The 20711-nt window shown below is 43.8% G+C and overlaps 1 long non-coding RNA gene across 1 annotated transcript; it reads left to right on the forward strand.

Annotated features, from left to right (window-relative positions):
- The first annotated feature begins 511 nt into the window (after nucleotides 1–511).
- On the forward strand, nucleotides 512–7730 carry LOC141165125 (uncharacterized). Its single transcript, XR_012251063.1, has 2 exons — nucleotides 512–716; nucleotides 7467–7730. It is a non-coding gene; the product is annotated as an uncharacterized lncRNA (long non-coding RNA).
- The last annotated feature ends 12981 nt before the right edge of the window (nucleotides 7731–20711 follow it).

Genomic DNA, 20711 nt, shown 5'->3' on the forward strand with positions numbered 1-20711 from the left:
TGAGATTCAATAATCTGTGGAAATGGAAAGTCACTGCAGAAACATCTGTGAAGATTTTAATTTTCTGATAAGAGTGTGGGAGTTCTCTCTTTTTTCTAGAAAAGAGTAGTAAGTCTTCTTTTATATGAAAGAAATGGATGTCGGCCAAGACATCACTGGGCATTGATTCAGGTAGATGCTTTGGGCGCTGTACCCTGTGAATTCTTTTAATGATAGGGATAGCTGCTTTAGTCAGACCTTGAAGAAATCCCCTCAGTTCTTGAGGAGGCACATCTTCTGGTATCTTCTGGTATCCCTCACAATTTTACATTGTTTTGCCGAGAGCGATCCTCTAAATCCACTAGTTTAGTTTGTATGGCTTCCAATTCGTATGAGAGTTCATTACGCGCAGCTATCAGCTTGTTGTGTGATTTGGCAAAGTCTCCCATTTTATTTTCCATGTGAAATACTCTCTTATCTAGTTCCTTAGTTAGAGTTTGTATAGGCAATAATAAAGTGGCAAAGTCCTTTTGCATAGAACTGCTGAATGCCACCTTATCTCTAAGTAAGTTGCCTGATGTGGGTTCATCTGATGTGCTGAACTGTGCCAGTGCCGACGTCAGCGGTCGGGTGACCCGTCACATGACTAAATGACGTCATGGCAGGTCCTTTTCAGACCATCGTTAGCTGCCGGCAAGCCAGGACGCATCGCTAAGGACACTGGGGGCTATCAGAAGGTAAGTATAATGTATATTTTTATTTTATTCTTTTTTTTTACAGGTACTATGGTACCCGGGTCCAGAGGAGAGTCTCCTCTTCTCCAAACCTGTGTACCATCCGCACATTGAAACGCATGGAATCCGCATCTTCAGATGCAGTGATGCGGATGTCTTGCGGTCCAATGCAAGTCAATGGCGGCGAAAACGCAGCGCTTCCCAAAATAATTGGTAGTGATGCGGATTTTTCCGCAATGATAATCCGCAGCGGAAATTTCCGCAGCATGTGCACAGCACATGCGGATTATCATTGGGGAGCATAGCAGACCTTCTACCAAGCATTTTTTAAGCGGTTCTGCAGCGGAATTGATGCTGCAGAAACGCTTAAAAAACGCATAGTGGGCACACAGCCTAAAGCTATTATTATAGAAGGGTCAGAGTGTTGGTTTATCCAAGGAGACCAAATAGTAAAGTATCAGATTGCGTATGGGATCACGTCTAATTATGGAAAAAAGTTTCTCTGCTTCCACAATACAGTAATGCGAATTAAATCTGGCAGTATTCTGCTAACAAGCAAATGGACCAGTAAAATGGTGTACTCTGGATTGCATTTTAAGCAAATATTCAGGATTAAGAGCAGAAAAAAATTTGCCAGGATATGTAGGGCTATATGGATATCTGTAACAACAGCAGCAGCAGACAGAACGTGCAATGGACCCTCTTGTGCTGTATACACTGCCACAAACCCTGCCTGCCTAACTCCTACTATCTGGATTAATATATGCAGCTGGATTAGTCCTCAGAAGGACTGTTAGTTCAGATGGATATATTTCTTAGTGTGCAATACCTATATCTAACTATTACACCACCAATTCTCTCCCTAGCTCAGCAGCATCTCTCCCTACACTGCCTGTTTCCTGGGTAGACTGTGATGAGCATGGCGGCGCCAGGTCTTATATAGACCTGATGACGCTGTGCGGCCAGCCAATCACTGTATTGCCACAACCAACATGGCTACGGCATTACAGTGTGTGGCAGGCAATCCCTGCATGTTTATTGGCTCTCTAAAGACCGCCAAACATGCAGGGAGGGGATCCGAGCTCCTACCCGAGCAACCAGGAAATACTTGCCAAGCACCGAGCATGTCGAGCAGTGAGATGCTCGGGCGAGTACCGAGCAGTGGCGAGCATGCTCGCTCATCATCACTAGTCCTTGCTATATCAGGGTGTGATCTGATAGCCTTCGCAAACGGCTCCATCTCTAGTTCAAATAGAGCCAGAGACAGAGGGCATCCTTGTCTTGTTCCTCTCTGTATATTAATAGGTAGAGGTTTGGTGGTGGTAAGTTTTAGATAGGCAGTGGGTGAATCATATAAGAGTGGAAGAGGTTTGATTAAACTAGGGGAGTGTTTTAAATAGAAAAGGCCAAGAAATTGAATCAAATGCTTTCTCTATATCGATGGCAAGTAACATCAAAGTGGTTTTACCATGATTTGTTAAATGAATAATATTTAGATTACGCCGAATATTATCAGGGGCTTGTCTATTAGGGATAAAACTGACCTGGTCGAGATGGATTAGGGATGGGAGTATTGTGTTAATTCTCTGAGCCAATATGGATGTAAAAATTTTCAAGTCTATATTTAAGAGTAATATGGGTCTATAGTTCTTAATAGATCTCGTTTAGGTTTGGGAATGACGCTAACATGAGCAATATAGAATTCAGGAGGCATCTGCTTTCCCAATAGCATGGAGTTAAAGAATTTAATAATATATGGGAGAAGAATTTCAATATATTTTTTATAGTATGCTGCGGATAGGCCGTCAGGTCCTGGAGCTTTCCCTTTTTTCAAATGTTTCACTACTGCTGTTATTTCCTCTCCAGTTTAAGGGGAATGAAGATGTTGGGAGATGTTGGGAGATGGATTCAGATATTTTTCCCAAATGTAAATCTTGAAAAAGAGAATTAATTAAATTATGTGGAGGAGTTTGTGGGTTGGAATATAATTTTTTATAGTAAGAGTGAAAGGTGTTATATAGCTTATCAGGATGGGAAGTAGTATTATTATTTGAATCTTTCACAGAAAAGACTGTATTGAGGGATTCTTGTTTTCTGAGTTTTCTAACTAACATCCTGTTGGGCTTATTGTCTTGGTGGTAAAATTTAGCCTGTGTCCATTTCATCGCCTTTTCAGTTTTGTTTGTTTGGATAACTTTTAGTTGTAATTTTGTTTCCTGGATGCATTTATATAAGTGTATTGAGGGAGATTGTTGATTAGCTATTTCTAACTTACACAGCTTAGTTTCTAGCTTGGCCTGAAGTTCTGATCTTTCTTTTTTTTCTCTGTGAAGCAAGTTTAATGAGTGTACCTGTTATATATTTTTTTTTGTGGGCCATCTAGACAAAGCCAGATGACACTTCATTAGTATCATTAATGAGAAAATAATTGTTAAGGTCCTTGATTTGATTATTGATAGGGTCAGAAAGGAGGGTTTCATTGAGTCTCCATTTAAATAATCTAGAAATTGCAATGTTAAAATGAAAAACTGTAAGGACAGAAATATAGTCAGATCATGAGGAAGGCAAATGTCTCAAATACAAAAACAGAAGGAAGGGAATTAGTTTTAGGCTATGTGCCCACGATGCAGAAAAGCTCCGGATTTTACCTGAGCGTTTCTGCATCTCCCTGGCAGAAAAAAACGCATGCGGATTGTACATGCGTTTTTCCTGCCAGGGACAAGCGGAAGTGAAGCGTTTTTCACATGTATTTCCGCATGCGGGTCGTCAAGCGCTTTCCAAGCGATTTTAGCATCACTTGGAAAGTGCTTGTGACAACTTGGTCACACTATATAAATCCATGCAAACTGATACTATGGTACCCGGGTCTGGAGGAGAGTCTCCTCTTCTCCAAACCCGGGTACCATCCGCACATTGAACCGCATGATATATCCGCATGTGCAGATGCAGTGATGCAGATGTCATGCGGTCCAATGCAAGTCAATGGCGGCGAAAACGCAGCGATTCCGCAAAATAATTGGTAGTGCTGCGGATTTTTCTGCAGTGATTATCCGCAGCGGAAATCTCCGCAGCATGTGCACATTATTCCTTAACAATACGAGCACTTTTTATCTATTTGACATAGAAATTTCTGATCTTCTTAGTGCTGTGCTATCAAGGTTCGAATTAAGAGTCAAATTAAAATCACCACACCATATTACATGATCAAAGGAATAATCTAGCAACTTTGTTATGATAGATTTGAATATAATGACTTGAGAAGGTGCAGGAAGATAACTGTTTACTATACAAAATTCCTGTCCCTGGAGAGAACCCAAAGGCATAAGAAAACAGCCTTCAGAGTCAGAATAACAAGAGGTTGGTTGAAGAGGGAAGGAGTTTTTGATGAAAATGGCTACCCCTCTGTTTTTTTTTTGTTATGGGAAGCTAGATCGAATGTTGAATAATCAGTGTCAAAATATTTACGATGTGAGGAGAGGGTAAAATGCTTTTTTGCGTTTGGTAGGAGAATTGAATCCATGAATGTTGTGTGATAAAATCTTACACATTAAAACAATATTTATAAGCAAACATTATATCTCTTGTATTAATGAAATGATTAGAAGATAATATGCAAAAACTCATTATTAAATATTTACTTTTGGAGGAAACCTCATTATATCTAGGCATTTTTCGTTAATCATCTTTGGGGAGAGCAGAGTGGGGAAGTAATATGGGGGATGGGTAAAAAAGAAAAAAAGGGATAAAAAATACAGAGCAAAAACTAGCAAATAGAGCAAGCAGCCCTACAGAAGCATGGAGAGGGAAACTCATATTAGCAGATTTCCCAGAAACTATGAGGATGGGCAGCATGAAAATTCACTATAGGCCAAGCAGTCGTTTATAAGAATAGAATAGAAACATTTAGCCAGAAAAGACATTTGGCATTAATCTTATCTTATTTAAACAAAAGTAAGAGTTATAATATTAACCACCTGTTCAGTTAACAATTATCATTAAACAATTACAAAGAACTATTTAGTCTATGTTTACCACATAATAAAGAGTCTCTGCTTCCAGGTACCTTAGCTTTCGTACTATAAGACACATCGGACCATATGACGCACCTAGCTTTTAGAGCAGGAAAATAGAAAAAAAATGTAAGCAAAAAATGTGGTCATGATGCTCTGTTAAGGGGGAGGGGGTCTGCTGCTGATACTGTTATAGGGGTAATGTCCCCTAATTCTGTTAATATCTCCCATCCTGGTATATATGGCCCTCCTTCCTGTTATATGTGACCCTCATCCCCATCCTGATATGTATGACAGCAGCAATTAGTGATGAGCGAGCGAGCTCGCCACTGCTCGGTACTCGCTCGAGCATCTCACTGCTCGAGATACTCGGTCCTCTGCGAGTATTTCCTGATTGCTCGGGTGGGAGCTCGGGTACCCTCCCTGCATGTTTGGCGAACTTTAGAGAGCCAATGAACATGCAGGGATTGCCTGCCACACACTGTAATGCCGTAGCCATGTTGGTTGTGGCATTATAGTGATTGGCTGGCCGTTCTTTCTTCAACCAGATTGTGGCGCCAGTCCCTTGGTACTCTGTCCCCAGCCGCCACTATTTCTCCCCATGTGCCGTACCCGCATTACACAAACACGTGTCCCACAACATTAGCCGTGCCCTCAATAATGCAATGCTGGGAAAGTCCACCTAACCACGGACACGTGGACAAGTGCTTATGGGCAGGGACGGTACATCTTGCTGACGGCACACTGGGTTAACATAGTGGAATCCGGGACTCAGTCGGACCTTGGGACGGAACATGTCCTCCTGACACTGAGGATTGTGGGCCCTGGGTCAATCAGGGTTGCCCCCACATTCTACAGCTCCTGCACCTCATGCTCCTCCTCCTCCTCCACTTCAGCCTCCATCTCCGAAATGACCACATCAGTCACAAGCTGGAAGTGTCAAGGTAAAATATACAGTACAGACCAAAAGTTTGGACACAGCTTCTCATTTAAAGATTTTTCTGCATTTTCATAACTATGAAAATTGTACATTCACACTGAAGGCATCAAAACTATGAATTAACACATGTGGAATTATATACTTAACAAAAAAGTGTGAAACAACTGAAAATATGTCTTATATTCTAGGTTCTTCAAAGTAGCATCCCTTTTGCTTTGATGACTGCTTTGCACACTCTTGGCATTCTCTTGATGAGCTTCAAGAGGTAGTCACCGGAAATGGTTTTCACTTCACAGGTGTGCCCTGTCAGGTTTAATAAGTGTGATTTCTTGCCTTATAAATGGGGTTGGGACCATCAGTTGTGTTGTGCAGAAGTCTGGTGGATACACAGCTGATAGTCCTACTGAATAGACTGTTAGAATTTGTATTATGGCAAGAAAAAAGCAGCTAAGTAAAGAAAAACGAGTGGCCATCATTACTTTAAGAAATGAAGGTCAGTCAGTCCGAAAAATTGGGAAAACTTTGAAAGTGTCCCCAAGTGCAGTTGCAAAAACCATCAAGTGCTCACATGAGGACCGCCCCAGGAAAGGAAGACCAAGAGTCACCTCTGCTTCTGAGGATAAGTTTATCCGAGTCACCAGCCTCAGAAATCGCAGGTTAACAGAAGCTCAGATGAGAGACCAGGTCAATGCCACACAGAGTTCTAGCAGCAGACACATCTCTACAACAACTGTTAAGAGGAGACTTTGTGCAGCAGGCCTTCATGGTAAAATAGCTGCTAGAAAACCACTTCTAAGGACAGGCAACAAGCAGAAGAGACTTGTTTGGGCTAAAGAACACAAGGAATCGACATTAGACCAATGGAAATCTGTGCTTTGGTCTGATGAGTCCAAATTTGAGATCTTTGGTTCCAACCACCGTATCTTTGTGCGACGCAGAAAAGGTGCACGGATGGACTCTACATGCCTGGTTCCCACCGTGAAGCATGCAGGAGGAGGTGTGATGGTGTGGGGGTGCTTTGCTGGTGACACTGTTGGGGATTTATTCAAATGTGAAGGCATACTGAACCAGCATGGCTACCACAGCATCTTGCAGCGGCATGCTATTCCATCTGGTTTGTGTTTAGTTGGACCATCATTTATTTTTCAACAGGACAATGACCCCAAACACACCTCCAGGCTGTGTAAGGGCTATTTGACCAAGAAGGAGAGTGATGGGGTGCTATGCCAGATGACCTGGCCTCCACAGCCACCAGACCTGAACCCAATCGAGATAGTTTGGGGTGAGCTGGACCGCAGAGTGAAGGCAAAAGGGCCAACAAGTGCTGAGCATCTCTGGGAACTCCTTCAAGATTGCTGGAAGACCATTTCTGGTGACTACCTCTTGAAGCTCATCAAGAAAATGCCAAGAGTGTGCAAAGCAGTCATCAAAGCAAAAGGTGGCTACTTTGAAGAACCTAGAATATAAGACATATTTTCAGTTGTTTCACACTTTTTTGTTAAGTATATAATTCCACATGTGTTAATTCATAGTTTTGATGGCTTCAGTGTGAATGTACAATTTTCATAGTCATGAAAATACAGACAAATCTTTAAATGAGAAGGTGTGTCCAAACTTTTGGTCTGTACTGTATATATTATAGAAAATCAATTAGTTTCTTTTAATAGATTACCTAATCAGTGTGACTCAATATAGCGATGATGGAATAATCTATGTGTATGTATGTATGCAAATGTGTATATGCACATGGATTATGTTAATAGTTAATGAATATATAACTAACAGTTTCTATTCTTATTGTAGAAATGATTTCCTGGGAATGATGTATGCATATGCATGGCTGATAACAGAGAGATTCATGTCGAGTTGGCAAAGATGGCGCTGAGAGACGAACTCACCCCCTCCCATCGGAATTCCTAAGGCATTACTTATACCAAGAGATACATGGATGAACAAATTACAGTGTGCCGAGTTATCAGAAAAGAGCAATAAATTTTACTAATCCCACCTAGAAGAAGAATACTATTTAACTCCATATCTACGTAATAAAGTATGCCATTTGCGTGGTTCAGTCTCTGAGTGAAGTTTTTCAACAAGATTAGCAGATTTGGTTAATTAACTTCTCTGCATGCACTCAGACATCTTTAATTTGGAGGAGAGCAGTTACCTGGTGTATCTTAAATTAGTGAAACCTCCACAAATGGTGCAGTGACTCGGATCACACTCGAGGGGACTCTTAAGTCTCGGGGTGCCCATCACCGGACCATCTACGCACGAGCCGGGACTGCTCAAAGCAAGAGCCTAATCAACTCTCATCACTGAATATGGTAAGTCTGCAGATTTAATGAATCCGTAGTGCTTACTCGTATTTTGAGCAGTCTCTGGTGAGTTTGTGGTGTCTAGATTGGCCCTTAGGGACAGCCCGTGCGACTGGGCGGGTCCCTGCTGTGTGATTCCAAGAACTCTGGTGTGTAGTCGCTCCTGGCTAACTGCTGCTCTGTGGTATCTTAGGGGCGTACACTTGAAAATTTAGGAAAATTTCTTTGTTTATAACGCGGGCATGCGGGGAGTGACGTTGCTGATAAGTCGTGTATTAAGATGTCATTAGGACGTGGGCGCACGGGGCCAACCAATCCTTTATTAAGTCATGTATTAAGTCGTGGGACACGCAGGGAGGGAAGTTACTGATAAGTTGTGTATTAAGACGTTATTAGGGCGCGGGCACGCGGGGTTAACTTATCCTCTATTAAGACGTGGAATACGCGGGGAGCCGACTGCATCGTTAAGCCTTATTTTAAGACGTCACTAGGACGTGGGTACGCGGGGTGTTCAGTGCTTCATTAAGTCATAAAAGAATCAATTCAATGCTTGGTAGGGAGTCTAGGGACTTTTTACAATTCTACTTGTGCATCAGCTGCCTGGTCTGATCATAAACAAATAATGTAGCACACTGTAACATTGAGTATGTAAATATGAAATATGAATAGCATAACTGCTATAGAAAATAGAAATAAATGAGAGATTTTAGTGCATGTAAATATGAAGTATGAAATATGAATAGCATTACTGCTGTAGAATATAGAAATAAATGAGAAATCTTAGCGCATAAATTGGCCAATTCATGTGTACCTGACAGCCGCGGTAAGGCGTTTCTCGATGTCAGGACCTAACAATGTGAATACCTCTCTAAGAGACGTCCGTCTGCTTATGTGTGGGAAAGTCAGATCCTGATGCATTTAAAACCACCTGCTGCATGGGGGTGGAGTGCTCAGTCAAAGCCAAATCTAGTTACAAAGAAAATGACGGCACATCCACTACAAGAAATAGGTGTGAACAGGTGCTTACCAAGAGGAGCTACCTCCATATACAATAAACAAATAATGTAGCACACTGTAACATTGAGTATGTAAATATGAAATATGAATAGCATAACTGCTATAGAAAATAGAAATAAATGAGAGATTTTAGCGCATGTAAATATGAAGTATGAAATATGACTTCTGTAGATTACAGTACGAGATGTTGAATGCAGCAATTTGTGAAAACGGGAAAACTGGAAGATAATGGGTTGTTGCAAAGTGCATACATGTGGAAAAAGGTTGCCCTGAGTTTGTCGAAAGAAGGGGAAAAAAGTATGTGCAGAAACTTAAACAGTTAACTAAAATATGCGAGCTACCAGATAAGGGCCGGTTACAGCTGCTAGAATGGCAAGAATTTATGAAGAAGAAAAAGGGCAAGCTAAAAGATAAAGGATTTTTGCAAACAGCTTTGGCTTGGTATAGAACAGCAGAGAATTTGTCAAAAGAAGGGTGGGTGGAGGAAGAAAATACAGACAATAAGGGAAAGACGCCATGTTATGTGTATTACAAAGATACTACTCTTCAGCCACCGCCCGATAATGGCAGACGGGGGGATGGACATGTACAAATTGCAGTCAGCAGAATCCTGATAATAGAGATACTTGTCTTGCATGTGGGGCACCACGTCCCAGACCTCACACTGTTCCTCTCCTCCCCACCATGCCTCCGCCACCGCTCTATAATGGCGGCGCAATGAATTGTTGGGTGTGTTCTAATTGTGGTCAGCAGAATCCATTGTCAGCAGATTATTGTGTTGCATGTCACGCGCCCCGTCCAGGAGGCCCACCCCTTGCTACTACCCAAGCCACTCCTAGTGCCCCATCCTCATCTGTTATACCTATGTCCGCCCAAAGTTCCAACCCTTCATGCAGCGGCCATGTTGCTACACCCATTGCATCACCTCCGGCCTCTGACCAGATGTCCCTTTGGTGGCAGCCATCTTGGTGCACCCTTCCTGTAGTGTGTTTCCTTCCGGTGGTGGCCATCTTGGCGCACCCGGAATACAGACCGCAATACACACTTCACCCGGAACGTGTATGATGAAGATCATGATGATCAGTGTGTGACACAACTTAGAGCTACAATCAACAATATCCTGAACTATGTTGGAACGAGGAACCTTACTTCTATTGCTCTTCCTGATATAAGTTCTGGAATGTATGGATTTCCTATGCAAGCCTGTGCCCAAGCTATAGTCCAAGCTATACGGGAGTATAGAGGATTAACTGTGTTGGAGGAGATAAGACTAATCAACAATGACTATCATAAATCTCAAATTCTCACCCGAGCTGTGGAAAGTGCCACAGCTAGATCAGACCCACTCAGCAGCCAGATGACCTAAGAAGACAACCCAAATTAACTATTTCCTGGACAAAAACGCCCACCTCCTGTTGCTATGTTGCCGGTATTTCCCTCAACATCTTCTCAGTCAGAATCTCCAGTGCCTGATCACCATGATAGAAATGTGGCATTCACACCCTTGCAAGTTAATCAAGTGAATAGTCAACTACCTAACCCAGACAGACACCCTATGGCGTTCTACAGAAGAATCAGACAAATTCAACAAACTTATTCAGCAACTTGGAAAGATCTTCATGAAATCACTAGCATTAAACCGGGAGTTGCCTTCTGGCCAATAATTCAAGTAGTTCTGAATGACAGCCAAGTGACAGACAAGGACACTTACCAATCAGGAGGAGCTTTTTGTCAACAACTTCAGCAATGGGCCAAGTAGCGGCTCACAGACTCATCTCCCAGTGTATCGGACTGTACTCAAGAATCAGGAGAGAATGTCAAAAAATTTTACGCCAGAATCCATACTCTGTTCAAGGATTAAGGGTTCGATGAAGGTCAGAGGATCCAACAGAATCTGCTAGTCACTTCATTTGTTAGGGTACTCAGAGAGGAAGTCTCAGCGAAGCTTACAGACTCCAGACCAGAATATGTGGACATGTCCCCACAAAAGGTACTCCTCATTGCTAAAGCTATAGAGAAACAAATGTACAGAGGACAGAGTTTAAGACTAAAGGAACCAATCTGTTACCGTTGTAACCAACCAGGTAATTTCAGAAGAGGATGTCCAGAGAAAAGAGGGAATCCTTTCTATGGCTCGATGCCACTCTCCTACAACCCGCAGTTTAAAAGAAGGGATTCTCCACGCTACCAAGGGGATCCACTGTACTCCCGTCAAGAGTATAGACAGCCATCACGGCAGCCACCACAGAGAGAGTATGAGACAATGCCAAGAGAACCTGTGCGGAATTAGAGACCAGCAACCGCAATAGATGTACCAAAATAACAGGGACCCACCACGCCGGTTTGTGGGGGAAGACCAGAATTACCCTGCATAGGACAGTGGCAAACCCGTGCTCACCTTGACCTCAGTTGAAAACGTCCCCACTAAATCTGGACTGATTTCTAAGGTCAAAATTGATGTAGAGGACAGAACTTTACCTTTTCTAGTAGACACGGGTGCAGCCAGATCAGTAATACGGTTAAGAGATTTACCCTATGAATCGCTTATTTCTGATGATTTCCTTTCATTCGTGGGAGTGGATGGAAAACCACACTCATCCCGAATAACATTTCCATTGCCTATTGGGAAAAAACAGAAGCTGCTGGCCAGATTGCTCGTTTCTGACACCTGCCCGCTTAATTTGTTGGGAGCAGATCTACTCCAGAAGTTAAATGCTCAGTTATCATATGGTGAGAATGCAATGCATCTAAATGTCTCTACTCCGTCATCATTAGAGGGACAAACAAAGGTACATGCCCTCCCATTGTGTGTCATCCAATTTTCAACAACTGCCATACCACAGCATTATCTTGACGGCATACCACCTGAACTCTGGTCTCAAGGTCCTGATGATATACTGTAGGCTGGCTGCCTGTCCCGCCAGTCCAAGTTTTCCTGAAAGAAGGTGCACGGATTCCCAGACTCCCACAGTACCCACTGAAAGCAGCCCAAGAAACGTCATAAGAGGCCCAGATCCAAGAATTACTCAAGGAAGGAGCATTAATTCCCTGTGTTTCTCCTGCTAATACTCCATTGCTTCCAGTGAAGAAGAAAACTGCAAGAAGAGAACCGAATAAATTCAGGATGGTGCAAGATCTGAGAGCTGTGAATGCAGTTACAATCCTGGAGACCCTAGTGGTGCCAAATCCACATACATTACTCAGTGAATTTCCCCCTGAGGCAAAGCATTTTTCACTAATCGACTTGTCAAACGCCTTCATCAGTGTGCCTCTGCATCCAGACTGTCAGTATCTTTTTGCTTTTACACACAGAGGAGTACAGTACACCTGGACCGTTATGCCTCAAGGAGCTCAGAACTACCCTCATCACTTCACACTGGCCTTAACTACCTGTCTCCAACCCTGGAAGAGTGAGAACCCTGAAGTCACATTGATACAATATGTCGATGATCTACTCCTCTGTTGTCTCGACAACCAAACTTGCCACAGGTTCAGCTATTCTTTGCTCCAATTTCTGGCCACCATCGGATGCAAAGTTACTCTGAGAAAGCTACAATGGTGTTGTACCAAAGTTGTGTTTTTGGGTCATTGCGTATCCCAAGGTACCAAGCATCTCACTGAAGAGCGGAAAACTGCCATCCGTGACATCCCGTACCCGAGAACTGGGAAACAACTCCAAGCTTTCCTGGGAATGGTCACATACTGCAGGCAGTGGATCCCTAATGCATCAGCAACCTCTATGAACGGGTCCACTCTTCTGAGCTTGACCTGCATTTTGACCAGAAGCTGAAGATGCAATGGACCAGTTGAAAGAATTCATAATTTCAACCCCTGCACTGGGGATTCCCAACAATGAATTTCCATTCTTTATATTTGTCTCTGAAGCATGTGGCCATGCCTCAGGAGTTCTGGCAGAAAAAACATGGAGGCCACATGAGACCCATCAGATATTATTCCAGTAAATTGGATCTAGTGGCGCAAACAGGTCCAACATGTCTCAAAGCAGTGCTGGCAGCTACAGAACTCCTCCACAGAACAGCAGATCTTCTACTTGGCCATCCTACAACTATACTGGCCCCTCATGATTTGAAAGCTATCCTTGCACAAAACTAGCACAACCATCTATCTATGCAACATCATGTCAGAATCCAATGTGAGCTCCTTTTACCAGAAAATATAGCTCTTCAGCGATGTACTGTCTTGAACCCCTCCACTCTGCTTCCTCTGTCAAGAGGGGACTGCTCTGAAGACTTAGGGGGGTCGTCAGAAGACCATGAATACCCTGATTCGAGTGATCATGATTGCCTTGAGGTCATGAAGGCAGAAACCTCTCACCTACCTACTGTCTCTGAGCAGCCACTGCCTGAAGCGGATCTGATACTGTATACTCACGGGTCCAGATACGCAGATGAATATGGAACTTACCATACCGGATATGCGGTGGTGTCCCCACCAACGATTGTTTCTGCTGGACCACTGCCATCTTATATGTTAGTTCAAGAGGCTGAACTGTATGCTCTTACCGAAGCCTGCAAGTGCGCAGAGAGTCGAGTGGCCAATATCTACATGGACTCAAGGTATGGATTCAGGATTGCCCACAACTTTGGCCTGATATGGGCCCTGAGGGGCTACAAGACAGCCAGTGGAGCTCCAATCCGGAATGCAGCGGCAGTGAGAAGTCTACTAGAAGCTCTGAAGTTACCTAGGCAAGTGTCTGTGATCAAAATTAAAGCTCATGGGAAACTGAATTCAGAGGAAGCCAAGGGGGATCATCTGGCTGACATTACAGCAAAAGCAGCAGCTATGGAACCAATATTTCCAGAGGAAGCAGAGGTGTCGGGGGGTACGGAGGTGTTTGTGCTAACCAGAAGTCAGAGACAATGAGGGGATGAGGAAGAAATGGGAATGAGAAATTTGGGGTTGGAAGAAGAAGAGGCGGAAGATGAAGAGGAGCAAAGACTGGAAGAGAATCCGGCACACAAGACCTTAGTGGACCAGCAGAATGCGGTAACAGAAGAAGAAAAACAAGGATGGATCGGAGGGGAGGGGCGTTTTGTAAGGACGGAATCTGGAGAGTGGGAAAAAGAATATGTCTGCCAAGAGCACTGTATCCTGCAGTGGTTCAGTGGGCTAATGGAAAGGTACATAGAGGGAAGAATCAGATGATTTCAGCTATGAATAAACTATATTGCACCTGAGATCATAGTTCTTGCTACAAACTATACTAGGAGCTGTGAGATTTGTAACACTTGTAATCCTGGAAGAACAGAACATGTGCCAAAGAAGAAGCTGGCAAAGTCACAGTATCCTTTCCAGAGAATCCAAATTGATCATATGCAATTACTCAAGAGTGGAAGATATGAATATGTTCTGGTGGTGGTGGATACGTTTTCCGGCTGGAAAGAAGCATACCTAGTAGCCAACATGACTTCTAGAACTACAGTGAAAAGGCTTCTGGCAGAACTTATATGCAGATTCGGGATTCCAGAAGTGATTGAAAGTGATCAAGGTCCCGCCTTCACTGCAGAAGTTACCAAATCAATCTGGGAGATGATTGGGGCGGATTTGGGCCTGCATACTCCTTATCATCCTCAAAGTAGCGGCAAAGTTGAAAGGATGAATGGCACTTTGAAAAACAAAATTCTTAAAGCCAGTAAAGAATTGTCACTTCCATGGCCAGAGGTGCTGCCTATTGTCCTATACTCAGTCCGAAATACCCCGAGACAACCCACACGGCTCACACCATATGAGATCTTGTTTTGGGGGCCAACTAGAATGGGTCAATATTACCCAGAGCAGCTTAGTTCAGGGAATGATAAGCTTGTGAATTTTGTTGTCGGACTTGCTAAAGAGTTAAAACTAGCACATGCTACAGTGTACTCTTCTATTCCAGACTCAGATCTTGAACCAGGTACTCACAGCATCCAGCCTTGAGATTTTGTCTGGATAAAGAATCACATGCGAGGCACACTGGATGCCAGATTTGAAGGGCCTTACCAAGTGCTACTTACATCACCTACGGCTGTGAAGGTCGAAGGCCGAACACCATGGGTCCACGTATCCCATTGCAAGAAGGCGGTCTCAGACCCACAACCCTGATTTTCCTTTTTCTGATGACAATAGCTGGAGGGAAAAGATTTGTTACGGTAACACGTGCATTCCAAGCAATTATTACTAAAGAGAATAATATTCCAGTTTTCTGGTACAACACTTCCTTGAATGTGGTGCCATGAAGATTAGGATTAGACTGGAGGGCAAATGGACTGGGGAATGTGCCTTAACTAAAGCAATAATGTCTGTTTAACTTATATCTGAGTCCCAGGAATCCAAAAAGTAAATAAAGGCTGCATTTGCAGGTATATACAGGGCCAAGAGAGAAGTTAACCCCGAAGGCAGTTTTGACCCGCATATATATATTGATGTTCTCAGAGTGCTTAGGGGGGGTGCCAGACAAATTTAAGGCCCAAGACTAAGTGAAGGCGGCATTTGAGTCCATAATACCCATAATAACCGTTAACAAGAACATAGATTGGATAAATTACATATATTATAACGAGGTGCCGAAGCAAGAAATACTACGAATGTATGGCCAATATATTGAAAAAATAGAAAATCACTTTATTAAAGAAAACTTTTTTTAAAAAGATCATTATAGTCATACAGGACTACGGTGGCACAACATATGTCAAAAAGAAATTACACATAGATAATTAAAACATAATTAAGAACAAACACCAGGTGTCGCCACAGGGTGCAGATATCACATCCATTGTATATCATTATATTTTATTACATTTGTGTCGCATAAGGGGACCATGTGAGGATTGCATGTATATGCATATATATGGGGGCTGGAAGGAGGTATCATGACAAGGTATACATGGCCACAAATTGAGCCTCACATATAAACCTAAACCTAAAATCCACCCGCCATAGATGTAAATAGCTCACAGAAGACATATCAAAAAAAGAGAGAAAACATGATTCACCTTGTTTAAACGTAGAGGCTGCACGCTGTGTGGCTCCCCGACGTGCGTTTCGGCGCTCCTGCCTTTGTCAAGGGGAATGGCCCGAGATATACGGTTCTAAGAGTAGGTTGTAGTATGGAGATTATTCAGATATTTATGATATATATACAAAGCAACCTTATACTCGGTTCTAATCTTCCTTCTGATATATTATAACCAACAAAGATTTGTCAATTACACCAAAGATGTCTTACAAGGGATAGCTGACCAAGTAGCACCCACATTTAACATGGCCTTCCAAAACAGAATAGCTCTGGATATGTTACTCGCAGAAAAAGGAGGGGTATGCAAAATGATAGGTGAGCATTGTTGTACTTATATCCCAGACAATACCGGCCCCACAGGGAAAGTTACTAAGGCTCTCAAAATCTATGAACAAACAGTTCCCCTTAGAACAAAAGTGTTGTACCAGAGAGATTACCGGAAGTCTAATACCCACCAGAAATGCAAATAATGGAGGGCACAATCCAATCTATTTGGGATCAACATGCAACATACCAACTACATATAACCAGTAATCAAGAGAACAGAAGTATGCTAATATGCAGTGATCACCCAATATACACAATACACCAATAGTATACAAGAATATACATATAAGTTTTATTCATATCAATACATATACCAACGTCACAGACACATCAAATTCATTAAAACACACGTAAAAATACAGTGGACTTAACCACTAGTAGAAAGCCCATCTACTTCAGAGACCATCCCAAGACATGATCACAGTGAATCAAATACATGATGGAAAAATTAATTATATAATCTAAATGCAGGCTATCCCTGGTGATCAATATTGCACAAAAAATAATGCAAAAATAAAAAATGTCTAATACCCACCAGAAATGCACCGTAGCTAAAGTGACCTGTACACAGTATATATAAAGGGAATGGGGGATTAAATTCTCATATCCAGATAATATAAGCATATAAGAAGCATAGCATTAATCCGGTCTGGAGCTTGTAAGACACATACTGCGGCGCCAATATATGTATTGAAAATGCATAGTCTAATTACCGGTAAAGACAACTAATTGAGACCACCGGGGACTGCGTGCGGCTGAACTGGAAACGCACCCTCTCACCCGGAAATGCTCCATTCAGCGCATGCGCAGATGGTGACTCGCCCCCAGTGCCGTGGGGTACTCGGCCGCTGGGCCTCTGGATGCTGGTGGGGGATATCACGGTGGCTGACCCTGTCCGTGGCCCAGGGTGGTCACCCAAAAAGGGGGATTATTTATAGGGGATTTGTAAAGTGTTCGTGACGCCACCTGTGGTGCCTGGTAAGGACTACCAGCGCTGCGACAGTCCTCTGAGGCAGATGTTAGGGCAGCTTATGATGGAACGGCTCCCCATAGGTGGAGCGGGCCTCAGGGCAGCATAGAGAGTGAGGGTTGCGCTGGGCGTTGTAGTGCAGGGAGGGAAAGATGGCGCAGCTGAAATAATGGACGGAGGCAGTACGGTGCAGTCATCCGAGTCTTTACTCACAGTTTTTATGAAAGTTCCACTGGTGCACTGTATGGGTGCCAGCCTCCCACGTCGCGCTGCACTCACGAGGCAGGAGTTCAGCTCTTCCCCAGGCAGATTAGGAGCACCTGACTGAACCCCGCTTTCTTGTGTTCCTAGCTAGACCGTCTTCATGCTGGGTCTTCTCCCTCCTGCCCTGCGCTTCCCCACTCGGGTGCTCTGAGGTCCCTCCTGTCTTGCTGGAGTTCCCAGACCTGCTTGACCCTCACGGAGATTAGAATAAGGCTGAGGCAACTGGTCTATGAAAGCCAGAAGCCTCCGGTTTTTCCAGCCGAGACTTGGAGTTACACGACTGGTCCAGGGGCCGGTCCCCTTCTTGCGGCCTATGATCCCTCTGTCTTCCGACAGATTCAGGGCGTACGGGTGCTGTCCCGCACTCGCCGTACCCCCTGGGATCCCTTCTTTAGATCGGAGCCTACTCCTCTGCTCCCCTCCTGGGCCTCTAGGACTGGGCCCTACTTATGGAGCAGAGCTCTTAAAGAGACTCTGCTCCCTGACTGACTTCACCCACTGACTAACTGAACTAACGTGCCACCCTAAGATGGCTTCCCTTTTTATACCTCCTTCTATGATGCTCCGCTAAACTGCTTCCTCCACCCACACCCACTACTGGTTCCCCCTACCTTTGGATTCCCCCTACTCCAGCCAGGGACAGGGTTCAGCAGGAAAACACATTGCATGTTGCCCTTCCAGCCAGCCTGGATCAGTGTAGTGTTGGATGCAGGTGTTGGGGTTCCGGGCAGCACTCCCTCCTTACCTGAGAGAAGGAGATACCACACCTCTGGGTGAGGTGCAGTACCTCTATGGCGACTGAACCCTCAGGGGTGCCACAATGGCAGCTCTCAATCTGATGGAGAGGACACTTTGCTCACCATGGAAACCCTCGGCGCTCATGGCCATATGCCTGTGTACACTGTGCAACATGGGCAAACTGCCCAGAAGCCCCATAATAAATATCACCAGCCAGATGTGGCAAGTAATTCCTGGTCCACTTTCAGATGGATTGAGTCAGTTTATTATCAAATAGTTTATAAAGTAGCGCCATGAAATCTGGAGAATAGCCCTACAGACCAATATGATGCTCTACAGTGTTTTATATATAGAATTACATACCTCGCCAGCCTTGATAGAGAAGCTTCTATCAAAGGGCCTCAAAATACATTGAATTAACTCACTCTCCTGATTGGTGAATTCCAGAGCCCGACAACAGACGGCGGAATGACAGCCATAGTGACCATTCTGATACACATGAGGGGGGGGATTACCCCAGGGAGGTATGCACACACTATTGCATTGGGCCAAATTTTATCAGATAAAACATATGAACATGTGGTTGGTGACAACCCCTACAAATGTATACATGTATAGTAGTGGAGATAACAAAGTGTGAATACGAGGTAACATGGCATAGTCAACTATTGACATTTATATCGATATGTTACAGTGCGTCAGATAGAACCAAAACAACCTCCTCTTCACTATTTCCCCCGCTCTTATTCTCCTACTGTATACAAACTTACACACATAGATCTTATCCACACATCCGGATCAACAAAGCACCCATGCATGCAACAATGTGTGCAGGGTTTACGTGAGGCACAGCCCAAATATACAACGCACAATTCCACACGCCGACCCCCAATGCATTATGTGTTGGAGATTTGGACACATCCCAATATGAAGCGAACAAGCGGAAAGTGGAAAAAACAAACAAAAAAACCCCATATATTAATATATATGCGTATTCCTCCAAACATGATGGGGGTTAAAGAGACATTACGCATAACCTTTCCATCTAATAAAGGAGGACTCTCGAACGGGTAGCGATATTGGTCACCAGGGTTCTCCTACCGCTACAACCAAGCCCCAACTAGAATATACCCCCCCAAAAAAGTGGGCACACAAATCAAGCTCTAAGTTCAAAATATAGAGTATGCAGTCCACAAAGGGATGAATGTCTGCTAAGAGTCCCAAAAGTCCATCCATCCCCCAGTCCAAAGGTGTTCCTACTGGACAAGGCCATAGCCAACAGTTGCTCCATTGGGTGGTAGAGCCCAGAAGTTCTTTCAGTGTTCTTCAATTATACACCGATGACCTTGTTTCGTCATATACTTATTCGCAAGCCCCATTGATGTGATGAATAGAGGTCAGCCTCCCAGGCTTCCAAATAGAACCTCTGAGGCCTCCAAGCGGCCTCTCCTACAGGAAGGAGAATTAGATGTCAGAGCATTAACACAATTAACTCACAATTGTTTATAAAACCCTGTAAACAATAACTCTCCGTTAAGGCCCTGAGGAGCCAAGCTGTGTAAATTGTAGATCCATTTTGATTCACATCTCAGAAGAGCCTTAGTGAGGTCACCTCCCCTAATGCTTGTTCGTATTTGTTCCAATCCCATTACCTGTAGTCCGGTCAATCTACAGTTGTAGACTTGCAGGGAGTGCGCAGCCACCGATGTGGTAGGCTTGCCCTTATCGCGGTCCCTCTTGGCTGTTGAGATATTCGAGAGGTGTTGTTGGGTCCTTTTCCTCAATTCCTGAGTTGTCTGACCAACATAAACCTTCGGGCAACCACAGATAAAGGCATAAACCAGATTACGCGATCAGCAATTAAAGTAGGCCTTAGGTCGAATATGGTAGGAAGCTGTTGGGAGTGTGATGCCAACCCGTGCCACTATGTGTTGGTAAATATTGCAGCCACCACAGGGATATGTTCCAAAGAGCCTCCCACCTCTCTGAAGCCTCACAACAGGGGGCGTATAATGACTTCAGCAGAGGCTATCCTTAAGTTCTTGGCCCTCCGGGCAACCAAACTGAGTGTTGCTGAAATGTGTTTTGTCAATTTCGGCTCTCTTAGTAATATTTCCCAATTTTTTGTGAGGATATCCCGGATGTCACACCACTGGTTATTAAATGTCGTAATCAGACTTAGTGGCCTGGTGGACTTGCGTACCTGTGTTCATAATAGATCATCCTGATTCCTGCCTCTTGCTTCCTGAAATGCACCAGAGATCACCCGTCGTGGATAGCCCCTCTTAATGAATCGTTGGGTCAGGTCCTTGGATTGTCGCTGGAACTCCTCAAGCGTAGTGCAGTTTCTCCTAAGTCGGAGAAACTGCCCTTTCGGAATACCATTTCGCAAGTGTCTCAGA

The sequence above is a fragment of the Phyllobates terribilis genome, unplaced genomic scaffold (assembly GCF_046119375.1).
Source record: "Phyllobates terribilis strain yellow unplaced genomic scaffold, ASM4611937v1 Scaffold_11__3_contigs__length_659146591, whole genome shotgun sequence".
Taxonomy (NCBI): domain Eukaryota; kingdom Metazoa; phylum Chordata; class Amphibia; order Anura; family Dendrobatidae; genus Phyllobates; species Phyllobates terribilis.